We start from the raw sequence: 17,493 nt of genomic DNA, 5'->3' as shown, positions 1-17,493 counted from the left end.
TGTGGTAATGATTATGACAGGGCCAATCACAGAAACAGACAATATAGGGACCAGAATAATTACTATCAAGGGAGACAGGATAACTTCATACACAACAGTCCACCTCGCAGTTACGATTCCGGGAGACATTCCCAAGCACTTAACCAGCAAGAAAGAAACTACAGAAACTACCGACATGACGAAAGACGATATAACCATGACGACAGACCTGAATGTAATCAGAACTGAAGGGAATTCAAACAGGGCAGGGCGCTCTCGACAACTTGAAATTGTAGAAGTTAGATCTCCAAATCCCAGTAACGACGCGCGACAACAAAGAGATAATAGACAATGATTCCTACCACTGGCAGCCACAAAGCGTACTTATGAAGATGACCATGTAGCTGCTGTGGCTTTTAATTACGTGAAAATGGAAGACATTAGGGACATCTTCGTCCAGGAACATAGCGTAAAACAGAATAACATTGCATATCCTGTTATTCACATCACAGCAAATGACGTAAAATTTACGGCAGTACTTGACTCTGGTAGTCCTATTTCAGTAATTAGTGAAACAGCTTATAGTGAATGCAACAAGTTGAACAATTGTCCCACACTTCCTTTACGTAAGATTACATTACAAGGTGCAGTTTTTGGAAAAAGTGTAGATGTACGCCAACAAACTAACTTAGAATTCTTTTGTCAAAGCCACAGATTTACTATGAATTTTCTTATTGTTCCATTTTTGTCAATGGAGATTATATTGGGTATAAACTTTTTGAATGAATATAAAGCAGTCTTAAACTTTCACAATGCTGAAATAAGTCTAGAGAAAGAAGGTAAGTCAATAGCTTTGAAATTTGAAGATTGGCTTTCAAGCCATGACGAGAAAATCGATTTGCTTTACCTCTTGTTCGACCACAGTTCGGAACTTTCGACGGAGTTTGACACTATTGATTACTTTGGAAGTACTGGCAGGGATGATATTGATGATGTATTAGATACTAACGACTTAATTCAGAATAAAATTCAAACAATTGAGAACTGTAATAACACTGATAGGCGGGACCTTTTTGACATTCTACAAGCACATTCCACAGTTTTTACTCACAAAATAGAAAGAATTAAATTATTTCAATTCCAATTTCGTGTTCGTGAGCACACTAAATTTTGCGTCAGACAATACATAATTCCGGCACATCACAGGGACCGTGTTAGAACGGAAATACAATCTATGCTTGACGAGGGCATTATTTAACTAGCGGTATGCTCGTACAATAATCCATTACATCTTGTTGAGAAGAAAAACGGATCGATCAGGCTTGTCTTAGATTCGAGACTAATAAATACAATCATAATTCCTGAAACAGACTGGCCGCGAACATTGGAAGAACTGTAATTCTTCAGGCTTTCCCGGCGATCTAATGACATCTTGGTTTGTCGGATGTTCTGCCGGATATCAGCATCGTACTTGCACGATATTTCGGTAACGTAGATCGTTACCTTCATCAGGTGCGACCTGAGACTACTCAGAACTTCTTGAAAATTTGAATGGTGTAAAAGTGTTGTCTTCTATTGATCTCAGATCCAGCTTCTATCTGACTGAACTTCATCCAGAATGTAGAAAATATACAGTGAGGAGGACATAGAAAGTAGAGTATCACAGGCAAAGCGGGCATTCCTGGCCAAAATTAGTCATCTAATATCAAACATAGGTCCTAATTTGAGAAAGAAAATTCTGAGATTCGTCGTCTTGCGCACCGCATTGTTTGGATGTGAATCATGGACTGTGGGAAAACCGGAAAAGAAGAGAGTCGATGCTTTTCAGATACGGTGACACAGAAGGATGCTGAATGTTAGGTGGACTGATTCGATGAGACATGAAATTGTCTTCATAACCTGGTGGAAAGGAATATGCGAGAAACACAACAAGGAAAACAAGATAATAGGACTGGTGTTCTGGAATCAGGAATTAGTTTAGTTGGTAGTTCGAGGGCATGCTGAAAAGTAATGTCTGCTATTTTTTTTATGTGTAAACTCTTGAGCTTTTTAAATAAACGTTCACATATTTATTTCTCAATAGTCACCCAGGCGACGAACACATTTCTCCCACCGAAAAACTAGTTTGTTGAGACCGTTACTGTAAAACGTGTGACTGTTCACGGAACCACGATCTCACCTGTGCTGGAACCACTTCATCGCTATCAAAGGGAAGTCCTCGAAGTTGTTCTTTAAGTTTTGGAAACGGATCAAGATCAGATGGCGCCAAGTAAGGACTGAATGGAGAACGATCGATGACAGTGTTAATGCGTCAGGATCGGCCAGGAGGGGAAAGCAGCAGGCACCCATTGATGTGAAAAATCAAACATATTTTAACTGTATGAATGTTCAATGCCGTAAAAAGGAAAGGCAGGCCTAGAGAAGCCGCCGAGACTGCATGGGCAGCTGCCCAAGAGAGCAGGAGAGGAGAACATCAGCCAGCAGAAGAGAGCGGACGGCGTGTCCGTTACCAGCGACGGGCCGCGGTTCCACCCTCACTTGACCACCTCCAAGCCTCTCTATTGGTCGGCCAAATCGAAGACGCGCAGTTCGGTAGCGTTACCTCGTCAGCAACACGTGAATATAGCTGCTGATGTTTCAACATGTGACTGATTTAACTAGCGGTAAGCTCGTACAATAATCCATTACATCTTGTTGAGAAAAAGTGAAAAATAAAAATCATATTTTTTTACTAATACATCCATTCAGTAACGGCCCCTACTGTACGACAGTCGACCCAAGGTGTCGGATTGTTGCAGACGCCGCAGTGCTGGAGTGTGTTCTGCCAGTGTCATCCTGAAGGAGAGGGTGCTACATGTGTGGACAAACTCTCCGAATTCGAAACCGAATTAGAGCAGGTTGATCCCCAACACCAGCTACTTAGGTTACAAACTGCCATGTTACACGCTACCGTTCGGAGCCTTCCATCGGGAGAGGGCTTCCAATATGCAGTCATGAAGAATACTGATGCAGGAAGTCAATAACTTCACATGTTAATAACTTCACATGAAAAATTGGGAGTCATTACTTTTCAGAATGCTCTCGTAGATGGAGCTGCAGAAGGCAAAAACTGCAGTGGAAGGCTGATGGAAAAAAAATGGTGTGCCCGTGTGGTAGCTTTCATATATACATAATGACGGAATAATAAGTCTGAAGATGGACTCGAAATGCATTGCAATCCACGATATGCGGCAGAAGGCAAATGTTTTTCCTTCATATTCTGCGAATGTTAATCAGTCTCGTCACTACAATAGCCATTATGGCTATCGAGCGCTTTTTTTGTGTTTCGATGCGAAAAGAAGCAACACCGATCGATGGAAATTTAATTACTGCGGCGACACACTTAAGAATGGTTAATGGCGGCACGTAGATGTGCTGGATCGACCGCTGGTGACAAGCGGCGCACTGCTTGGCGGTAGGCGGTGGACAGCATTGGGACATCTTGCTAGAGGGCAGACGACACGGTCTGAGAGGTAAGTGCGGGCCATAGCCTGTGGCCAGCAGGGAGTTGACAGATTAATGTGCAGCAATGTGCGGCCAGAGTAAGAGATAGAATTTTCGGGCGGTGATGGTCATCATTTTGTCTGGATCATCTGACGGTTGCTGGAACCTTACGAAAACGAGCTCCATTTCTTACTGTAATTTTTCACAGAAAGAAGTTTCATTGTCATTTTTTACTACTATTACCGGTGTACCATATTTCTAGTCACTGTTATAACATTCATAGCGCCTGTCAGCGATTTCCTCCTGTATATAATAAATTAACGCCTAGAGAAATTCCTGCAACCTCCGATGTCTGCAGAGCAAGTATGTTCTGAAGTACAAGTAAAGGTATTAGAGAGGTTATAACATCCCCCTGCTTCCCGGGATTTGCGAAATTACAAGTTGACAATGACCGTGAATTATGAATTTTGACCCGCGTCGGGATAAAGCATCCGAATCCGAAGTAAATAATGATTATTCCGCGGGAAACAGGAGACGTTATAACTTGATCGTTATTGAATGAGTAATTTCGTTCAATAACGATTGGTAAATGAAATAATGGAAATAATTTGGAAATAAATTTTTGCCAGTGGAAATTTTGCCGAAAGAAATGATAAAGTTGTAAAAGCAATCAAAAAATCGGTCGCCAGCTCAACTGATGAGTGACAGTACTGTTAAGTACGTGAATAATTGTGTCAAAAATAAAGTTTGCCTGTTTGTAGCGCAGTAGGTGGAACGGGGACTTTTACGTAAGTGCTGTGTCAGGCTCAGTAGTCACATAAAACAATGTCATAACAATCTAACTACACTTATTTTGTTCATAATTTGTCAGCTAAGTGCAATGCTGACAACACAGATAATTATCTATCGAGATTTTTAATAATGGACTGTCATTCTGTCTTTAAAATTACGTACTTTCCACCGTTTAATCTACTGATAATGAAATATATTGCCAATAATTGATTAACTATGTTTTGAACGATAATAATTCATTAATTGGGGGATTGTCAGGTGGAATAAGCTTTATAGTTTCATGAAATATCCTTGAATTTACTTCAGCTGAATATGCATTGAAATAAATCTTGATAATCAAATTTATTACTTCAGTCTATTATTAAGTTACTACGGTTGGCGTAAGCTTATTAAATGCAACAATTAACTACGATAACCAGTCTGAAATTTACTCTTCACCGTCTATGCAAATAATTTGATAATTAACATATTTTCTCTTGATAATGGCGTGACACACTCGGCTCATTAAGGTAAGGATTGGAAGGAACCTACTTGGTGTTATTGTCGGGTGGAATGTAACTGCAACACTTCGATTATAAAGTGCTTGTTATTAATTGTTCAACTTCAGAGAAAAGCACAGTCACTGGAAAGCCTTCTACAATTTTATCCTACGAGAATTACGTAGATCTTACTTCCCTCGTTGTCGGTGGATCGACGGAAGTCCACGGCAGCGACACAATGTGGCATCGGGCTTTTACTTTTGCGACTTGGGCCCACAGTGCGCTTCACATTTAAGCTCTCGTTTCTTCAGCACTATGCCCATTAATCCATAATAACTTGCCCGACCATGCTTCCAGATATGCCGGCCATTACTTCCCGGTCGTACTTATATCCACACACTAGCCGTTAGATGTAACACAGCTAGGACTAGCAGCACTCGACTGTACTTCTTACTTGGAGCACGGCGTTACTGCTACTACTACCCGCTGGCGCGCTCCCGCGTCCAGGGACGCGACAAAACAATCCCTCTGACTTCAACGTTAACTAAATATGCCCTGACTTGCCAGTGTTAAATATTACATAATTTAAACATAATATTTATAATACATATTTACAGTAGACAATACATCGTATACAAACAGTTTCATGTGTTAAGTAAGCGAAAAAATTTATACCAAGGACTGCGTTGTAGCGTCACAAGGTGATTATGAACTTGAAGGAGATACCCGGAAAAAGTCGTTAGTTCTGTGTCCCTGCTGTTGCTTTGTTTCCTAGATTAAAAAAGACATTTTCTTGCGTCATGTGGAACAAGTTACGGTATGTGCTAACAGCTAGCGTCAGTACAAAAGAGTCTTTATAGTAACGGCACAGTAACCATAATCGTGGATGGTGACGACACAAAGTTTTTCGATGTGACAAACTGAATCAGAGACGGTTGTATTCTGTAACCTTAGCTCTACGACATCTACGCAGTGTATGTCGTCAGGGCCGCAATGGGCGGCTGGTATGCTGGAATTTCAGTTGGCGGCTGAAGAATGAACAGTATACGCTTCGTGGAGGTGAAGGGGAACTAGGTGGTCTGTTCTTCAGAGTGAACACTGTTAGTTTCAATTTATGAATAATACCGAACTAGTGTCCGGTAATCGAAAAGTTTAGATCAAATCTAATTTAGAGGTTGCTTAAGGGATTTGGAAGAAGTGAGCGATTGCGTGTATCTAGGATCTCTGATAAATGACACAGGGAAGTGTATCAAGGGAAATCAAATGACGAATCGTCCTTATCCGATCTGCGATAGTTAAACTCAGTAACGAAGATGTGGCAGAACTGGACATATTCCAGTTGAACAAAGAGGTGCTAAGTGGAATCATTGGTGTTCCATGTGTTCTTGTACGGCTGTGTAACTTGGACTGTGGAAGTTAGTGACAAGAGGAGAAATGTTGCCTTCGAGATATGGTGTAAGCGGAAGTCGTTGCGCGAACCATGGACAGAGAGAAGAACCAGTGCTTCCGTTACAGAAGAACTTAGTTTCACAAGAAATTTACCGTCCCGTGTCAGTCAATCTTGTTTCCAGTTCCTTGAACACATAGTGTGAAGAGGAGGGCCCAATTTAGAAAAGATTCTCTTGCAAGGCAAACTTGAAGGCAGGAGCTCACTAGGAATAGCATCATCTAGATTGTTGGATCAAGCAGAGAAGGTTACGAGCCGCCTTCTTCAGATTTTATTAACCACAGAACATTCATTAGACGAACATAAGAAATGAATGAAGAAATGATCTCACGACACCCAGCAATGAGTAAACGGACTGATGATGATGAATACCGTTTATTGCCAGTCTACATCATTGAGCAGTTAGAGCTTGGTTTGAGAACAATGAATGATGATTGTGTACTTGTAAGAGACATGGAGACTCTGAGGCGTTTCAGATAGATTACTTAAATACAAGACAAGATTTGGGAACTGCATTCCCCAGGGTAGAAGTCGAGTCCGATCATAGTTTATGGGTGACGCCCTGCATATCCCAACTCAATGTATTGCAGAAAGGTAGAGACATTAAGGATATGGGACCCGGGTAAATGAAAAGAACCGCCTTTTCTTGAGAGTTTCAAAAGAATCATTAGGCAACGACTGACTGAAACAAGGAAATGGAATAGAGTAGCAGATGAATGGTAGCTCCGAGAAATGAAATAGTGAAGACATTAGAGAAAGAAGACAAAAAGCCAAGGCCAAGTAGAAATCGTTAATTAATAGAAGAGATACTGAATCTGAACATACATCTTGTAATTTTCCAACTTCGCTTAACATATGGATTCACTTATTTCGGGTTCCATGCTCGATATTGTGAGTGCATTGTTAGGAACTGCAATGTGCCACACCTTTCTACTACATATCGCGTATGTAGCATGCCAGACGCACACCAGTCGTACCACTCCAGTAAAAATTTCACGACTAAAATCTCACCGATTTTTAAAGTTATAGTAAGCAGTTAATTACAGCGTAGCATTCAACATTATTACACGTTAGATTAACAGTACTATCACATATTTACTCTGCGGTGTGAAATCATTGCTGACACCTCATAACGTAGGCCTACTGAATTACATGAGCTTTCAAGAAGCTCCCACAAGAGCAGGAAAAAATTTTGAAACAGATAATTTTCCAGTCGTGTTCCAAATTTAGTCATGTCACATACAACAAATCTGATAGTAAGGTTTTTGTGGTGTCACCGCCAGACACCACACTTGCTACGTGGTAGCCTTTAAATCGGCCGCGGTCCGTTAGTATACGTCGGACCCGCGTGTCGCCACTATCAGTGATTGCAGACCGAGCGCCGCCACACGGCAGGTCTAGAGAGACTTCCTAGCACTCGTCCCAGTTGTACAGCCGACTTTGCTAGCGATGGTTCACTGACAAAATACGCTCTCATTTGCCGAGACGATAGTTAGCATAGCCTTCAGCTACGTCATTTGCTACGACCTAGCAAGGCGCCATTATCAGTTGCTATTGATATTGTAAATAATGTACAGACAAGAGCTACGTTCAACATTAATGGATTAAAGTTAAGTATTCCACAAGCTACATCCTTTTTTCTCTAAAGTCTAAATTCCTTGTGCTGTTCCAGACCTCACGCCAGCCTGCGTGAGCTTAAACGCGTGCCTTTCGGCTTCCTCTCAATTTAGTGGGTTGGTCTACTGCCAATCCACAACAGTTTTACATCTCTTCGCAATATTTTATATATTTACCCAGTTCTAACATATACAGAACAAAGTACTAGATGATATGGAACTTGATTTATACCTAGAGTTTACAAAGTAAAGATTAAACGTACGTATGCTAAGGCCCATACTTTCGTGCACTGAACAGAAGCATGGGTACTTTAGATATTCCCTAACAGATATTTGTAACAGATATTCATATCAATCATCTGGCAACTTGTTGGTTATATTTACATGCAGCATCTATTTTTTGGCACTATCTTATATTTTCTGGGATTATATGACAAATTCCTCTTATTCTTGTATTATGATTGTGTATGTCACAATGTTTTACTGATATTTTCCCCAGTTAAGTATATTTAAGATATACATTAGTGTGTGAATAATACACATACTTGGTAATGTTAGCACTCTATGTCTTTTAAAAACGACCTTATGCGAATGTATACATCTGTTCCCTGTAATAACCCAAGTGCCTCTCTTTTCGATTCTATGGGTCGCAATACTGCTGGGGAATTTTCTCGGAATATGATACCATATATCAAACAGACATTAAAATATTCCCCTAGTGACTACACATTTACAAATCATTTTAGAACTGTTAAAAGATAATGTTCGGCACGCAGATAGGAATTGATGTGTTCAATATCTTTGTCCCATATTAGATTTATATGCGACTATATTAGATTTATATGCAAATACCAAGAAAGTATGTTGCCTCGTATTTATAGTGAGCTGAACGTTGGTGACATAAGCGTAACGCAAGATGTTGTTTTGAAAACCAAGAAAATTTATCGATGCTGTTCCTGTTGTTACTGATGATCTCATTTATCATTGTCCATTTACTGAGCATGCCCGTAACAGAATATGCTATACATTCGATATCATCATTTTTTGCTCCTTTTACTAATATTGTTATGTTAGATGCATCAACGCTAGTATGCCCACGCTAGTAGTGGGCCACAAATGAACTAAAATTTATGGTAGCAAAGCAAAAGCAGATAGTTCCGTTTAGAAATGTTTCTCTACAAGGGAAATTCCACAACTGTCATAGTTTAATTCTCCTACAACTGCAAAGACGAATGGCATAGGTATTAGTGGAGTGGACAAACTGGTAAAATAGCAAAAATTGAATATATCTCCCAGGCCCAATAGAATCCCATCAAATTTTGAATAGAATTTGCGGTTGTACAGCTACAGCAATAACTATAATGCAGAAACCACCTTATGGCGTGTGGCGGAAGATACTTTGTGAACAAGTTGTAGCGTTTAAAAATAAATTGAAGAATGGCGACGGGGGATTATTGCTACAATTTTCAAATATCTATCCGTTACACGGTGGGTTTCATAAAACGGCCTATCCACCCTGTAAAAGTGCGAGGATCTACCGATACTACAGTTTATGAGGGAAGATTTTTTTCACTTTCCTAGCGTCACTGACTTTGGTTTGCCTACCTCGTGTCTTCTAAAGCTGTCTCTTAGATCTCGTCCCAATTGGTTTCTTCACTTAGGTGCAGTATTGACGTGCAAACAACAAACTGTGCAAATTGAAGTGGTATTATGGGGAAATCCAGTGCGATGAAAGAAAATTATAAAAACATAGAACGCTACTTGATTATTTATTGATTAACATTTAGCGTAAATCAAGAAACTCAAGTACGAACCTAACTATATTCATTAATTAAATCAAATTCCGTGGAAGCTAACTATGTTCAGAGCATAACAACAAGACACGCTGCCTCTATAACCGTCCATAATTACAAAAAACTTTCAGATGCTGAATTTTGTGCACGAAGTGACCTCTCTATTATGTCCCATAAATATTGGATAGGATTCATGTTAGGTGGCCAAATCAGTTGCTCTAATGTCTAGAATGTTCTTGAAACCAATCGCGACCAGCTGTGTACTGGTGACGTGGCACATTGTCATCCACAAAAATTCAATCGTTGTTTGGCAACAAGAAGTCCATGAATGGCTACAAACTGTCTTCAAGTAGCCAAACAAAACTATTTCTACTCAATGATCGGTTTAATTAGACAAGAAGACCCATTCCATTCCATGTAAATACAGCCCACACCCTTACGGAGGCACCACAAGCGTACATAGTGCCTTGTTCGCAAATTGTGTTCACGGCTCGTGGTATCTGCGCCACATTCGAACCCTGCCATCAGCTGTTACAACTACGAGTAAATTGTAGCTCATCTGACCAGACCATGGTTGTAAAGTCGTCTGGGGTCCAATCGATATGGTCACGAGCCTAGGAAAGACGCTGCAGGCATTATCATGCTGTTAGCAAAAGCACTCACTCGGTCTTCTGTTGCTACTGCCTATGAATGCCAAATTTCATCGCACTGTCCCACGTTGATTTCTGCGGTTGTTTCGCGCAGTATTGCTTATCTGTTAGCACTGACAACTCTAAGCAAACACTGCTGCTCTCGATCGTTAAGTGAAGGCCGTCGGCCACTGCGTTGTCCGTGCCGCCGGTTAATGCCTGAAGTGTGGTCGGCACACTCTTGACTCTGTGAATCTCGGAAAACTGAATTCCCTAACGATTTCCGAAATGGAATGTCCCTTGCCTCTAGTTCCAACTACCAATCCGCGTTCAAAGTGTAAATGCCGTTGTGCGGCCATAATCACGTCGAGAACGGTTTTACATGAATCAGTTGCGTACAAATGACAGCTCCACCGATGCAATGCCTTCTTATACTTTGTGTGCGCGATATTAGCGCCATGTCTACATGCGCATATCGTTTTTCCATGACTTGTCACTTCAACGTAAAACGAGTTACAGTAACAGTTTGGCTTCTGCTTATTCAGAGCGCTCTTCTAATTGTTTCATCATGTTGCACAAATAACGACTAAATTAAAATGTTGTTCTCATTTACTTTCTTACTTTATTAACTTTACATTCTTACTTTATTAACATTCTATCAGTGCAAGTAAGTGTTGTTAAGGCTGGAGAAGCATAGCACTGTTCAAATAATAAATAGTACAGCTGACCGTCTATATCAGTGGTGCCTAACCATTCTTAGATCATTACCCCCGAGTGCAATTAGGCACCAGCTAGTACCACCCCCTCCAACCCCCCCTTTCCCCACGCCACTGTCTGTTGTCCTCCCCCACATAATCACCAACTTCAGCATCTGAATAAGACTTTTCTTGGATCACTTTTATTTTTAAAATGAAATAAGAATGATATTTGTGTGCGTGCGTGTGTGTGTATGTGTCTGTGTGTGTGTGTGTGTGTGTGTGTGTGTGTGTGTGCGCGCGCGCTTGTATGTGTGTGTGTGTGTGTGTGTGTGTGTGTTACAATGAATGACGAAGGAGTTCGCGGTGGATCGCAAGTGCTACTCACAACTTCTTCTCAGACAAGAAAACAATCTGTCTAAAGTGAGGGTAGACACATGTTTCAAAGCATACTTCCCCTGCATTACTTCTCTCCATCGTGACACTTGTCCGAATAATAACAATAGTAATAATAATAATAATACTGTGTACAGCACTATAGTAGCCCTTTTCAGTTACTTCTGTGTCGTGGTGTCAGTTAATTCACTTATCTGTTTCGAATCGAGTAATGGAGCATTTTCTAGACCTCTTCAGGTACTACCTTCAATTTGGAGAAGAAAATTTCTTGAGATATTTAGCATTTTTAGGTATATGTCTCACTTCTGTGTAAGAAACAAAACATAACGAGTGTGCGTAGTGGGTGGGCTATGTGGGGAACTTGCAACCCCCATCTCGTTAAAGCTACTAATTGAGAAAAATTAATTATTGAGATCTTACATAATCAGTATTAAGAGTCTTACAAAATTGTGATAATAGTAATGATCTTTTGAAAATAATGTAGTTTCGTGACTGACAGAATCGAATCGTTTAGTTTTTACCCAGCAGAAAGTGTCATTGTTCCCCTCAGGGAGGGAGGGGGGGGGGGGTAATTACCCCCAGCTTGGGAACGATTGATCTCTATGGTACTCCAGCATCATACAGTCACCCCTAGCAGGCGCGTTTCCACGATCTGAAACCAGCTGTCGCACAACTCAGTACACAGCCGGCTCTCCCTACATTGCTGCGACTGAATGTTCTTATCTGACTGATAACAAGTAGATGAAATATAAATTCAAAGTGGGCGATAAATGTGGCAGAAAAGCCACACAGTGACACTTCCCCTTTTACAGTTCTAGACACGTATCGTTCGCGGGAAGAACGATTGCTGGTAAGCCTCCAGTGGGCTCGAGTGTCGATATTTTAATTCGACGGTCTTTTCGCGACATATACCTAGGAGGAAGCAATATATTGACTGTCTATTCTAGGAACATACGCTCTCTCAAATTTAACACACCACACCCTGATACAGAACGCCTCTCTTGCAGCCTCAGCCCCAGAGGATTGCTGTGCATCACCGTGACGCTTTCACGCTTACTATGTGAACCTATAACGGAAAGTGCTGCTGCTGCTTGAACTTCTCTATCAGAGTTATCTGGTACGGATCCCACACCGACGAGCAACATTCAAGTATTGGTCCAACGAGTCCTTTGTAAGCCTCTTCCTTTGTAGATGGACTACATTTCATAATGTGGCATCCTCCTTTCTCGGGATAAATCTAATGTGTTTATTCCACTTCAAAACGGTCTGTACACATACTCCTAGATACATAGGGTTATTCTAATTGATGGACCGATTTTCAGAAATTCATATGTGTTCAAATACAAATCCAAAACGAACAAGCTTTAAACCAATGAAAAAAAGTTTCAAAGCTTTTGGCGGGCGGCCGCGTGCGGGCGTTGATGGTTTCAGAAGCGGCCGGTAGAGTTCGCGCGGCAATAGAGCCGTCGTTACGTTTCACTGTCAATTGTGAGTGAGATGGCGACTGTGGAGCACAAGTTTTCTGCGTTCTTGCATTCTCGAAAAGTGAGTCGCAAGTTGTAGTGCAGGGGCATTTCGTACCAAATTCGGTATTCAACTACCAACTCGCCAAAGCATTAGCCGTTGGTTTAAGCAATTTAAACAGACTGAGAGTGTGGTGTCACTGCCAGACACCACACTTGCTAGGTGGTAGCTTAAATCGGCCGCGGTCCATTAGTACATGTCGGACCCGCGTGCCGCCACTGTGTGATCGCAGACCGAGCGCCACCACACGGCAGGTCTCGAGAGACGTACGAGAACTCGCCCCAGTTGTACGACGACGTTGCTAGCGACTATACGGACGAAGCCATTTCTCTCATTTGCCGAGAGACAGTTAGAATAGCCTTCAGCTAAGTTAATGGCTACGACTTAGCAAGGCGCCATTAGCCTTAAATAGCTTGTATATAAAGAGTCACTTGTATCGCCACAATCTCCAGATGTCTCATCAAGAACGATGTATACAAGGATGTATTAAAAGTTAAGTATATTCCAAAGATACTTATTTTCTTTATCACATTCATTAAGTCTCCTGTTTCAGACCTCACTCCATCCTTCGTGAGTTAGCGCGTGCATCTTGGCCGCCTCTTTCCATTAGTGTGCGTAGTGTTGGCAAGTCTGCCGACACTACAGAGAGCATTTACAAAGAGAAAAGCACAGGCTGACCGCGTGTGTCAGAGGGTGACGTCCGACGGATTCAAGAAAGTTTTGTGCCCAGTCCCAGTAAGTCTGCCAATTGGGCCAGTCGAGAACTTGGAATACCCCAACCAACTGTATGGAAAGTTCTGAGACGGTGTTTGCTGTACAAGTCCTGCCGGCCGAAGTGGCCGTGCGGTTAAAGGCGCTGCAGTCTGGAACCGCAAGACCGCTACGGTCGCAGGTTCGAATCCTGCCTCGGGCATGGATGTTTGTGATGTCCTTAGGTTAGTTAGGTTTAACTAGTTCTAAGTTCTAGGGGACTAATGACCACAGCAGTTGAGTCCCATAGTGCTCAGAGCCATTTGTACAAGTCCTACCGATTACAACTTGTGCAGGCTCTCAACCCGAATGACAAAGAGAAGCATCTCGCATTTTATGGTTATGTGCTGGCAAAGATGGAGAATGACCCATTTCTACAGCGTGTAATTTTTAGCGTTGAAGCGGCGTTCCACGTTAATGGAAAAGTCAACAGGCACAATGTTCGCATATGGTGTTTCAAAAATCCATATTCACCACTGTAACACAAAACAGACTCACCGAAGATCAACGTGTTCTCTGCTGTATCCGGTACAAAGGTTTATGGACCTTTTTTCTTTGCGGACATGTTGGATCAATGACTGTTCCCTCAAGTTATGGAAGATTCCCAGGACTTCATTTTCTAACAGGATGGCCTCCGACTCATTGGCACCGAGATGCCCGAGGCTTTCTGAATGACTCCCTTCCTCAGCGCTGGATCGGTCGCAGGGGACTTGAGGACCTGGCTCTGCACTTCTGGCCACCGAGATCTCCTGGTCTCACACCCTGCGACTCTTTCCTATGGGGTTATCTGAAGGAAGCTGATTACGTCCAGCTCCTGACAACCACTCTGAATAATCTAAGGAACCAGATCATTGCTGCCATGCACTCAGTAACAGCGGATACGCTTTCGCAGGTGTGGGACGAGTTTGGCTACCGCATCGATGTTTTCCGTGCAGCTAGTGGTGGCCACATGGAAAATTTATAACATTTATCACATTTCAAATTATTAAATAAATATTAAAAACTAATATGAGAATTTTTAACATTGTGCAGCCCTGTCAGCAACTGTGATAATTGAACATATAACACGTCAGCCTCAGTTGCAAATAGAAACCAAACTTTATCCAGGTTTCGGCCAAATTAATTTAGCCTTCTTCAGAAGCGAGTGACACTAAACTACTGCTTGCCAAAGTTTGGCCATGTCATGTATAAAACTATAGCACCGTAGTAACCAGTCATGAATCTACTTTACTTGGGCTGAAGAGAAATAGCAGGCCCCACTGCACGGACGAGGTCGGTAGGCTGCGAGAGCTGCACCGGAACTAAACGCGGCGAGCAGCTGTGTCTTATACTTGACTAGGCTAAACTTTGGCATGAAGTAGTTTAGTGTCACTCGCTTCTGACGAAGGCCAAATTATTTTGGCTGAAGCCTGGGTAAAGTTTGGTTGCTATTTGCAACTGAGGCTGACGTGTTACATGTTTAAAAACTAATAAGTTACAAATTATTGCAAATTACTAAATCTATTAAATTAATATCAAGCATCATAAAAACTTTGAAACTTCCTCTTTTCATTCGTATAAAGCTTGTTCGTTTTGGATTTGTTCGTGAATAAATACGAAGTTTTGAAAATGGACCCATGTATTATGGAAGTAACGCCTTCCAGTGACTGCCCTGCACTTGTGTAATCATACAATAAAGGGTCTTTCTGTCTATTCGCAATGCGTTGCATTTGTTTATGTTGAAGGCCAATTGCCACTCCCTGCAACAAGCTTTGATCCTCTGCAGGTCTTCCTACATTTCTAAACTTCGTGGCAGATTAAAACTGTGTGCCGGATCGAGAGTCGAACCCGGGACCTTTGTCTTTCGCGGGCAAGTGCTCTACCATCTGAGCTACCCAAGCACGACTCACGCCCCGTCCTCACAGCTTTACTTCCGCCAGTACCTCGTCTCCTACTTTCCAAATTTCACAGTAGTGATTCATATCAGCGCACACTCCGCTGCAGGGTGAAAATATCATTGTGGAAACTTCCTACATTTCGTTACAATTTTCTAAAGTCGCGATATTATTGTATTAAACAGTATCATCCGCGGAAAACTTCATGGAACTTCCAACCTTACCTACTAAACTAGGTCGTTTATATATACTGTGAAAAATAATGGTCTACCACATTTTACGCCCATACTGCATTTTTATTTCATCTGCTTGCTATCAGTCAGACAATAACATTGTCAGCAAGGTAAGGAAAGGGGTACCGTGCACTGAGTTGTGCGGCAGATGGTTCCAGAACGTAGGAACGCGCCTGCTAGCGGTGACTGCATCATTCTGGAGTACTGTATTGATATCTGGTTCCCTAATGCTCGCCCGAAGTTACATCTGAAGATTTCTCTCTAATGAAAATGTCATGGTGCGTTCTCTTTTCTATAAACTTTCCAGTGTAATCACACAGTTGCTCTGATATTCCGTTGTTCAATAGGCGCAAGTGTGGAATGTATCTAATGCCTTCCGGAACACTGCAACTACCTTGGTGCCGATATCTACTGCTTTCTGGGTCTCGCGACGAGTAGAGCTAGCTGTGTTTCACACGATCGTTGTTTTGGGTAGCCATGTTGCTTCCTGCAGAGGAAATTATCGATCTCCAGAAATGTTGCAACGGGCGAGTGGAAAATTTGTTTGAAAATGCTACAACAGACCAACGTCATAGATATAGACCTGCAGGTTTTAGCTTCTATTCAACGACTCTTCTTGAAAACAGGAATGACCTATGCTTTCCTCCAATAATTAGAAACACTGCGCTCGAAGAGAAGAAAGTTCTTTCGCGTACTCCGTATAGAATCGAACTGGTATCCCGTCAGGTCCCACGACCTTCCTTCTGCTGAGCGATTTCAGCTGATTTTCCGTCCCTGGGTCATTCATTTTGATCATTCTGTCGTTCGTGAACTGGGTGTAGTTACTCTAAAGCCGCTGTTGAGCGGCAGGGCTGGGCCAGGAGGTAAGAAAGCAGCGTTAGCGGTTGGAACGTAATCATTCGTTTAAGTAAATGTCAACAATCTTGTGACGTCAGTAAAATATCTTCTAAAACAAGTAAGAAATTAAACAGCGTGCCGAATATTAACGAGGACATGAGATTAGCAATTGACATCAGCAAAATATCTCTTAAACAATCAAAATATCCACGGGTATACTGCCGGTCTACAGTGTCCAACGGGCACAATATTTCGGCGACCACACATGTCGCCATCATCAGGTTAACTGACGGACTGAGCTCCTGTGAACGTGCCGGTACGGAGATCCGTACGCTATGGCGGCTCGGGGGGAATTGGGTTCGGTAGCGGCGGCGGCCGACTTAAATACCCTCCGCCCGCGACGCACACCCTCCGCCGTCCGCGCCCCGCGCCACGGTCGCGCGGTGGAACAGATTGCGACGGCGTCTGAGATGACGTCGGTGTGATGGCTCTGTCCGCCGTGGTCGTCACAACTATACGTTTGCTCAATTTACTCTTGATTAGGCCAATCGCTAGTTCCCAAGCCTTGCTAAGATTATAGCCACAGTCACGGTTTATGAGGTCGTCATTGGTGCGAATTTCGATGGCCTCTCTAACAACACTGTCCCAGTATCTCGACGTCTGTACCAGAATCCTCGTGCGTTCATACTCCATAGCGTGATTTTCCGACAAACAATGTTCAGCAACCGCCGACTTGCTCGGATACACCAGTCGAGTGTGCCTCTGGTGTTCACGGCATCGATCCTCGACGCTACGCATCGTCTGACCAATATACGACTTGCCACATTGACACGGAATCTCGTACACACCGGCCTACCTCAAACCGCGGTCATCTTTGGCGCTCCCCACCAGTGCACGAGCTTTATTCGGAGGACAAAACACAGTTCCGACCCGGTGTTTCTTCAAAATGCGGTCGATTTTCCCCGA

The sequence above is a fragment of the Schistocerca nitens genome, chromosome 5 (assembly GCF_023898315.1).
Source record: "Schistocerca nitens isolate TAMUIC-IGC-003100 chromosome 5, iqSchNite1.1, whole genome shotgun sequence".
Classification (NCBI taxonomy): Eukaryota; Metazoa; Arthropoda; class Insecta; order Orthoptera; family Acrididae; genus Schistocerca; species Schistocerca nitens.
Note: the sequence above shows the minus strand (reverse complement) of the source record.